Raw genomic sequence first — 10090 nt, forward strand, 5'->3', positions numbered from 1 at the left:
CCTTTCTTAAGAGCATGCAAGTTCAGCTATATATTTTTGAAAAGAAAAATTAACTATTTTCTTTGGCACTTCTAAGCATTTGGATCAGAAGAGGAGGGTATTTTATATGCTCTTAACATCACCAGTTTGTCCCAGAATGCTGCTGCTGTATGTTACTGTCTACCACGTATTCCTGGGTTTATATGAGGTCTCTTTCGACTTTCAGGGCACAGCTCAACAAACTTTGAATCCCTTATGACACTCATAATATTTCCTGGCCCAGAGTGGAATCTTGTTGAATAAACACGTTAATTAAAGGATTAGATGACTGGACAGGATTTTTTTGCCACACCCTACTTTTGGTGACTATTTCTCTCTATCCAGACAGATAGCTCATGCAAGATTTATTATCTCTAGATGTCTGAGATTCTGTTAATCAACTTGTCTAGTACCACAGATGGATAATGCTGAATAAAACACAACAAAGCATTCAGGAAGGTATTAATTCTATCTGCTTCCAAGTCTATACCATGGTTCATACTGGCTCCATACTTGCTTCCTGATGGCAGTCTAGAGAGAATTTTGCTTATCCACTAATAGCAGTGGAACATTATGTTTCACAGTTAGATAAAAAGAGGCCTCCAAACTAAAAAAAAAAAAAAGAAAGAAAATGCATTCTGAAAAAATAAAGGAGACATGGAAAGCAACAAAATGAAGAACTAATTCTGTTTATTTTTAATGGTTGTGAAATGTAACTTGAACAAGTATCTGACAGTGTGCTATATTCCCTGGAGCCTTTCCCCCTCTCAAATATTCATTTTCAGGAATTGTACTAAAAATAAACCCAAGAGTTTCGTTTTGACAGTACACCGAAGTTCTCATCCCTTTTCAATAATTTCATTACATATAATAAACCTTAGTTGGCTCAAGGTTATTCCGGCTCATACAAGCCCTTCTTCACCTAACTCGGGTAATATTTTCAGCCTCATCTGCCATTCATCAAAGCTACTCTGTTTTCTGAGAATTGTATAGACAAGTTAGGCATCCTTTATGTATCCATCCTTATGCATTTCGCTCTGGAAAAACTAGTGAAAATACTTGTCTTCCGGGAAAAAAGCTACCCAAATTTCAAAGTTGACTCTAAGTCCACCCACTGTTGCTCTCTCTTCCTAGGCAAAGAGAAAGGTTTCTTTGAAACTCTCCCATAGACTTTTGTTAAGGCCTTTAATTTAACAGCTATAATACAAAATAAATTTAACAATTATAATGTAAAATAAATGTTATAGTTTTTTCTTGGGTAATCTACTTGAAATGTTTGAAGGTAGGCATTTTTAGGGTAATGCTGGGCACCTAGTAAATACCCAAAAACATCTGATGAAATGAAACTATTTCCAGAAGCTTTTATACATAAGGACATTTTCTCCATGGATTCTCTCTAATGAGTAGATGACTGACCTAGGTGAAAGCTTAGCATCAGATTCACTCAGTTTGCTAGGACCACTCAGCTTCCTTCACTGGGACTCTCTCCTGGTTGCCTGATGCCTGCATCTGCTCACTTCTGCCTTGGCTGACCAATGAGTATTTGGCTTATTACCAAAGTGACGGTATCATCTATCACAGAGTGAAAGAAGGCATGTTAATTATGCCAAGACAACAGGTATAAACTGCGGCTGTCCTAAGCAAACTGGGATGTATGATGACTCGCCTATTGATTGCTTAACTTAGTATATTTTGCCTGATATTTATAGCCCAATAGTTTTCTAAATGAAAGTCATATTCTTTAATAATAATCACCACTTACAGTGCACCCCATATAGACTGAACAGTTTAATAAACTACTTCTTTTTTATAGATAGGGAAATTAAGGCTAGTAAGCTAAGTGATTTATCCAAGACCACCCAGCTTTGAATTAGTAGATATAAAACTTGAATGTGGGTCTTTCTGGCCACAATATATATTTCCTTTTTGCCATGCAGTCCTTGCTCTATCACCATGCCAAAAGGTCATATAAATTCCATTGCTATAGGCAATTTTTACAATATAACATCTCCCTGAACACAAGTGAAACATTTGGTAGGACTTGGAAATATTTTGAGGGATTGAAAATGTTCTTTGATATGTAAGATTTAACTTGTACTGCTTGGATTTTCATTTCTCACTGTGCCTTTTCTACGGGCTTCACACCTGTCTATTCCTTCCTCTCTGTGTCATCCTTACCCCTTTTATACTTCTTTATCCACTTTTTCCCTTTCACTATTAGAAGTCTTTTGCATGACTGAGATTCCATGAATTTCTTATTCAGAAAAATATGCTTGGGTGTTGATTCAGGTCTTCAGCCTGTTAATATATGGTGCTTACAGTAATTCGACAGTCCGCACCTGATGAACTCTGAGGTTCAGTGAATTGCAGTTGTTATGTTTCCCTAGGTTGTTGTAAGGTTTAACACTTACAGACAAGGGTGCAGCTCCAGGGGTAAGACCAGTTTTTCCAGGGGTTAGAGAACCCTGGGGCTTGGCTGAGATTAGTCCTTCCTATTAGCAGTACTTATTACTCTTACAAGCAGGGCAGCCTTCAATGCCAGAGCTCCCACCAACAGGGAAAAGCCTGACTCAGTGACCACAAATTCCAGGTGTGATGTGGGAGAATGTCTGCGATAAGAGACAATAAAAGTGGTGGAAACTGTGAAAAATCTATTGTACAGGAGGTGAAAGGGGAGAGATTAACTCAGTAAGTTGTCAGCTCATTTTCTTACTGTGCTATCATGAGCTTTAACTGAAAAAGAAAAAAAATCTGTTTGATCTCCTGTATTGGAGATGTATTTCAAGGCCTGTATCTGTCACTGGAATCTACAAAGTGTGCTTCAGCTATAAATCTCTATCCTTGAATGTACACATGCAATTATCTTAGAGAGATCTGGCTTCCATAAAAATGACAATTGTCATTCCTGATCTTGCTTTCCTTCATAAAAATATAATGTTTATGTTTAAAAAATAACCTTCAATTGATAAGTAACAGAGAAATTTATGCCATTATCATATTAGATGTCAAACCCTTAAATGTCTCTTACGAGTCAGGAAAAAGCAATCATTTTACTTAAACTTTATTTCTTTCAGTACAGCAGCTCTGAAAAGTCATCAGTAAAATTATTTTCCCAATTAAATGTAGTTAAGATTCCATGGCTTAGAAACATGACGGATTTGTGTGCATCCTGACTGTGATGTTGCTTCTAGTTATAAGTATAATAATGGTTTGAGACAATGAACTATTTCCTCCAAGTTTCCACGCTGTTGTCCAGAAATTATGTACGTCTGTAATTGCTGGATTGAGTTTGCCAAATCACCCCACATGCTTTCTGTTTAATGACTGTGCTCTCTATCTGAGAACTGTTTAGTGCTTTTCAAATGTAAGAGCCTAAGCTAAAAATGAACTTAATCAATGTTGTAGGATCTACTAGTCCTGGAAATCCCCCATGAGTTTTACATTCATGAAAGTTAGGCCATGGTTTGGTGGGAGCAGGAACTTGTTCCTAGCATATTCTGTGGTACATTGTAGGTATTTAATAAACATTCATCAAATAAATTAGTAATATTTATTAAGGTGATAATAATAATAGATAACATATATTGAGTGCTGATAAGGCACAAGACGCTGTTCTCAGTGCTACACATGCATCACCATTTTTTTTTCTCATTAAACCTCTATGAGATAAATTTTACAAATGAAGAAATTTGGTGCACAGAGAAGTAACTAGCCCAAGATCTCTGCCGAAGCAGGTGATAGAGCAAACACGCCAATGGCCGTGGCCTACGTCCAAAACTTATTCTCTTAGTCACTACACTGTGCTGAATGGATGTTTTCATATTTGTATGTTAACAAATTTCCAGCATAACAATTTTGGTTCCAGTGTTGAAGGTAATAGTCATAAGGGGCGGTTGTTTTTCTTTTGAAGTTGTTATTCTTGCATCAAGCTTATATTATGTACTTGCCATATTATCCTTTCACTAGCTCAGAGGTTGTTGTTATTACTCTGATGATGTTGATTAGATAATGAACTGTCAGAGGAGTTAGAAACTAGCCCCAGGCGATATAACAAAGTAAATGCCAAACAGAGGGTTGGAACTCAGGTCTAACACATTCCAAAGGCCAGGCCTTTCCCACCATGAGAGTGAATACCTTGCATGATTAGAGAGGCCTATGTGAATTCACTAAATCCTACAAGTATGATTTGTTGTTGTTTTTTATCTGTTGTTAAAACCAGTTTTATAAGAGTCAGTCATCAAGAAGTCCCTCAGATATCTACATCAACAAGGTGATACAGACTAAATGTCTGAGGTGTATTTTCAGCATTCTGCAGAGAAAAGGAACCAATGGAAGATATATATGTTTTATTTTAAGGAATTGCTTCATGCTATAGTGGGGACTGGCAAGTATAACATCTATAGGGCAGGCTGGCAGGCTGAAAAGTTGACAGGAGTAGAAACATTGCAGCCTTGAGGCATAGACAATGGGTTGATTATAAAGACCTGACTTAAGTATCTACTGTACCCCATCAAAGTGCATTCACAAGAGACCCTCAGGGACTCACATAGGTGGTTTTCAAACTCTATCTAGTCAGGACTGCTCTCAGACTTGGACAAGAGAGGCTTTGAGCCAGGGTTCCGTACCTTAGAGCACTTCATCTTGGTGGCTATAAGCCCTGCCATAGGTTTATAGCATGTAATCTGTAGGGCTGAGGAGATGTGCCCACTGGGAGCCTATGCCTGCTTTCTAGACCATGATCTGGGTACCTGGAACCGGAATTTCTCTGGAAAAAAAAAAAAAAAAATGGCCTGAACCTGAATAGTCATTTCTCTTAAATTTTACCTCTCAAGGGTGTACTGCAAGGCCAGTTTGCAGAGATTGTGGACAAAATCGTGGACAGCGTTTCTAATTATGGGTAGGGTGTCCAGAGATTACATATGAAGTCCCATCGTGGACCATGGAGCTTGGAATGTTAAGAAAAGTTGGGGAGACTGTGAGCTGGGTTCCAGGGGCAGAGAGCCAGGAGCTGGTCTTTCTCATTCCAGAATTTTCCATCACAAACTGAGGAGTACAAGAATTCTAGATTTAAACATAGTCTTCTCCATCATTATGAAGATATATTTGACAAAGTAGGGAATAGAATATGTTTTATTTAATGATTGCTTAGTTTTATTTATAACAATTTATCTTAAATATTTAGACATATGATCTCCATTTGTCCTCTTGCCCTGGGCGCCGTAAATGTTAAGTAAGGTCCTTTCCTTCAGACCCTTTGAGGATTCCTCAGAGTTACCTGAGACGAGGAGGAGGCTGAGCACAGAGTTTGAGCTTCCCAATTTCATCTTTAATTTGAATAGTACTTTTATTTATTAGTTTATCATGTCAGACTTTGTTGAACAAAATAATTCTGCTGGCTTAAAAATAAATGTTTGAAAACCACAGGTTTCCAGGCACAGTGGTGCACACCTGTAGTCCCAACTACTATGGAGGGTGAGACAGGAGGATCACTTGAGCCCAGGAGTTCAAGACCGGCCTGGACAACATAGTGAGATCTCACTGGTTAAAAAAATAAATAAATAAAATCACTATAAACCATAAGCAAGTATCATATTAAAACTTGAAGGGACCTTAAAAGTCTTCTACCAAAATTTCATAATTTTACTAATGAGAAAATAGAGGCCCATGGAAGGTAAGAGAGTCCTAGAGTCCTTGGCTAGTGCTCTCTGTGATATTGGCTATGATCGTGGCTTGTATTTGCCAGGCTCCTTGAAGAAGCAGTCTGAGATGAAAGTGCAGAAGAGATAAGTAAGTTTTTCTTAAAGATATCCAGCATACTGGCCGGGCATGGTGGCTAAAGCCTGTTAGTCCAGCACTTTGGGAGGCCGAGGCAGGTAGATCACGAGGTCAGGAGGCAGAGACCATCCTGGCCAACATGGTGAAACTCCGTCTCTACTAAAATAAAAAAAATTGGCTGGGCATGGTGCTGCATGCCTGTAGTCCCAGCTACTCTGGAGGCTGAGGCAGGAGAATCGCTTGAACCCGGGAGGCAGAGATTGCAGTGAGCCAAGATCGCACCACTGCACTCCAGCCTGGGAGACAGAGCAAGACTCTGTCACAAAGAAAAAAAAAAAATCCAGTATACCTTTTCAGGAGCCTCCTTATGTCTATTACAGTGGCTCAGTTATCCAACCCCTTTTGCACTTGTCTTTATTGAAATTTTGGCAGAAGAAGAAGCAATCGTTTAGTAAGATTATAAATTATCTGGTGCCATTTCTGGTGGCAATGGCATTTTAAGCTTTTTCTCTCATTTAAAATGAATTATTTATTGGTGATTAAATAAGAGAGGCATTGCAATTTGTGTGTACATTGGAGGCAAAGCAGGGAGAACTTTAGGATTTTATACGCTACCTATATTTTCACTCATTAAGCTCTCTCTGAAGGTAAAGAGTTAATAATGTAAGTTATCTAGAAAGAGTATAAATTTTTAACATCTTTCTATCCTTTTAGATTGCAGAGAGAACCAAAGAGCAATAACCTCACCTAACAATTAGCTTAGATTTGTGTGCCCTTGCCCATGAAACAATAGGATCTTGTTTAAAGATTTCTGGGAGACAAGAAGAAAACTTGTTCTACAGTAGAAAAGTGTAATGGAATCTTCAGCTTCTTCTTTGGGAGATCAGAGGCTTGGAGTACATGCTCCCTGGACAGAACGCACCTTAACAACCACAACTATTCTCAATTGTCCCCTGTTCAGACCCCCTTCATGGACTTGATGCCAATCCTGCTTTTCTCAATCCTCTTTTTCTTCTCTCTTTCAGAGCTTTCAGCATCTATTTTCTGTCTACCACCACTCTCACAGAAGACTGACCTCCAATTTGTGCAAGGCTCCGGGTTGTTTATTCTCATGATGTTCTCTCCATTCTGCTTTTATCATCCCACATTCAATGGCTTAGTTTCATGTCTTCAGGGAGGCAATGGAACTAACGGGGAGGTGATGCTGGCATTATTTAGAGCTTCCATCTCTATATGTTGATGACCTAAAATCCCCCTGGCTTGAGGCTTTGGAGGCACAGAGCCCTTGATAGATGACTTTTACAGTCTGGGCAGGAAGCTGTGCCGTGTTTGACTCTAGGCAGCCTACTGGATGTCCTAGAAGCATAGTGGAGGAGCTCTGCACGGAGCAATGTCTCTCTGATGCAGCAAACGCTACATGTAAAGACACCCTAGATACTGCTTTGTCAACTTTGGGACATTGTCTTCTAATGTGCATGTCAATGCAAGTAAGCAAACAGGGTCTAATTATGTATATTAGCATATTAAGTTGGTGCAAAAGTAATTGCGGTTTTTGCCATTACTTTCAATGGCATAACCCACAATTATTTTTTGTACCAACCTGATAGAAGAATCTACTGATAATGATGATGTTTATAGATTCAGGAACTAACAAAATGGGGAAAAATTGTAAAGCATGATTTTGCTGTGTAAGAGAAATAATCATTATAGCAATTAAATGTGCTATTTGGTTTTTATACCTTACTATCATACTATTAGGTTGGTGCAAAAGTATTTGCAGTTTTTGCCATTAAAAGCAAAAGAAAAACTGCAATTACTTTTGCACTGACCTAATATTACAATAAGTATGCATAGTTTTCTTATGCATAGTTTACATCAAACTTTTTATATGTTTAATTTAATTATATACTATTTTCTCTTTGCTTATTTCAGTTTTCAGAAAGTATCATTCAACTTCTTTTAATGTTGCATGATTACCCTCAACTCTCAAAAAACACTATTTATAAAAGCTGAATAAATATATCTAAAGTTTAGTGGTAATATAAAATATCCTTGACAAAAACACATATGTACATACATAGTTTGTATACATATTTTGAAACTCCATGATATTTTACCTACATGTATTATAAAATATATAATATGAATAATATATAATATTAAAATAATGCATAATTTATTAAATAGAGAATAAGCTTGCTCTCTGAATTTCAAATAGGTTTAAGGATGATTTAGGGAGCCACAAAGACTGGTAAACAATTGGATTTTCTGACCACATTACAGATGGAAGGAGACAGGACTGACCCTCCTAGAGAGTCAGCCAGCTATTAGAAACATTGTGGGTGTGGTAGTGAACAATGTGGGCTTTGGGGCCTAACATCTGGATTCAAATCTCAGTCTGTTACTTAGTGAACAATTCCTTGTCCTTTCTGTGCCTCAATCTTCTCAACTACAAAATGTATATAATAACAGAACCCACATCATAGGGTTGTTGTAAGGACTAAACCTCTTTTTACATATATACATATATATACGCACACTCATATATACACGTATACATATATATTTATATATTATATAACACACACATACATATACATACAAATATATAAAATATATATGTATATATTAATCAAACCATTGTTTCTCTTTCTCAAAATAAGATAGTAAAGCTGAAAACTTAGATAATAAGAAAGCTGTTGGATAGTTCTGGCAAGGAAAGGTCATACCATATTTGTGATGAGTTATAAACTGAGATCGACAGAATCTCACAGAAAGATTAAATACCTTTAACTGAAGGCTCCCAAATGCTAGACTCAACAGCTGTGTATTTACCCCAGCAGGCTCCAAGATTAAGTTCAAACTTATTGCAATGTTGTTTTCTATTTGAACAGAAGACTAAAGTTGGATTCAGCTGGGATTATTAACGATCGTATTTATTTGCACCTAAGTATTATAATTCTTTAAGTTGCGCATTATATACATATTTATAAATTTAGTAAGCGTTAAAATAACCAAAGGTGAAAATAGCAAGAAGTGTCATATGTGTGTGTATATGTGTGCATAAATTGCACACACACACACAGGCACACACACAATGGAAGCAGGTATTAAAATCAGATGCTCAGTCTGTTTGGGAATCCTACACAGAGGGCTGCAGTCTAGGCACCGTTATTCACCTGGTGACAGGTACCCAAGTTGTAGATGTGGTATCTGAAAGGAAATAAACAACCTTACACATGCAAACCTTTCAAACAAAACCTAAAAGTGATGGCTGTTGTCACTTCCCCCGCAACTTTAAGAAAATTCTTTCATTCCACTGAATTAAACAGAAAGAGCACCAGGATCCTAGATTCTAAGCTCACCTTTGCCTCTGAACATTTCTGTGGCCTTGGGCTGGTTCCTTCACCTCTCTCAGCCTCAGCTTCCTCACAAGGACATTTGACCAGATGATTTATAGGGCATCTTCTAATTCTAAGATTATATGATGTTGAATTCTGTCCATGCGAGGAGTTTGAAGAAGGATGGAGACAAGTCAATTTTGACAGGAAATAGAACTTGTGTGACTCTAAAAATACTGAAATAAAAATATAAACTCTAGATTAAATTCCTTAGAAACTTGTAATTATTTAACATCTTTTTAGAATGGTATGGATTCCTGTTCAGTAATTTCAAATTTTATATACATTTTTAGCAATATGTGTAAAATACATCGAGCTTTGCTAACCATGAGCAATTGTTATGTCTCATAATATTCACTGCTTCTCTGTTTTAAAATTTTAGCATAAAAGGAAAAAGCTTTTCCTTTTCATGGGTACTATAGCTTGATAGCTACAAGTCCAAAACTATGCCACAAAAGAAAACAAAATTTTAAGCTTTAGTTAATCTTTAAATCTGGTCTTTGCTTTCTGAATCTTTAAAATTTCTGGGATTTTTGTGTTCTTCAGATGCTATTTCTTAATAACCACACAAGATATTCAAATTTCATGGCCAAAAATGTTTTACAGCCTCCTAATTAAAAAGAAAAGATTCCCCATATTGTTGTGTGATTACTTTATTGTGTTGGACACTGTGCTAAACACTTTCTAGATACTGATTTATTTAGTCCTCACCATAAGCCTGTTGCATGAGGTAATATAAAAACCCATTCAACAGGTAATTAAAGTAGATAGTAGAAGTCTTAATCACATAGTTTGTAAACGTCAGAGTTGGAATTCAAAACCTTTGTCAGTTTGCTGCAAACCTTATCCAATTTTTAAAAAATAATGTCAATGCCAAGTCTATAAATGCTCAGTTT

Source organism: Piliocolobus tephrosceles, chromosome 1 (assembly GCF_002776525.5).
Source record: "Piliocolobus tephrosceles isolate RC106 chromosome 1, ASM277652v3, whole genome shotgun sequence".
NCBI lineage: Eukaryota > Metazoa > Chordata > Mammalia > Primates > Cercopithecidae > Piliocolobus > Piliocolobus tephrosceles.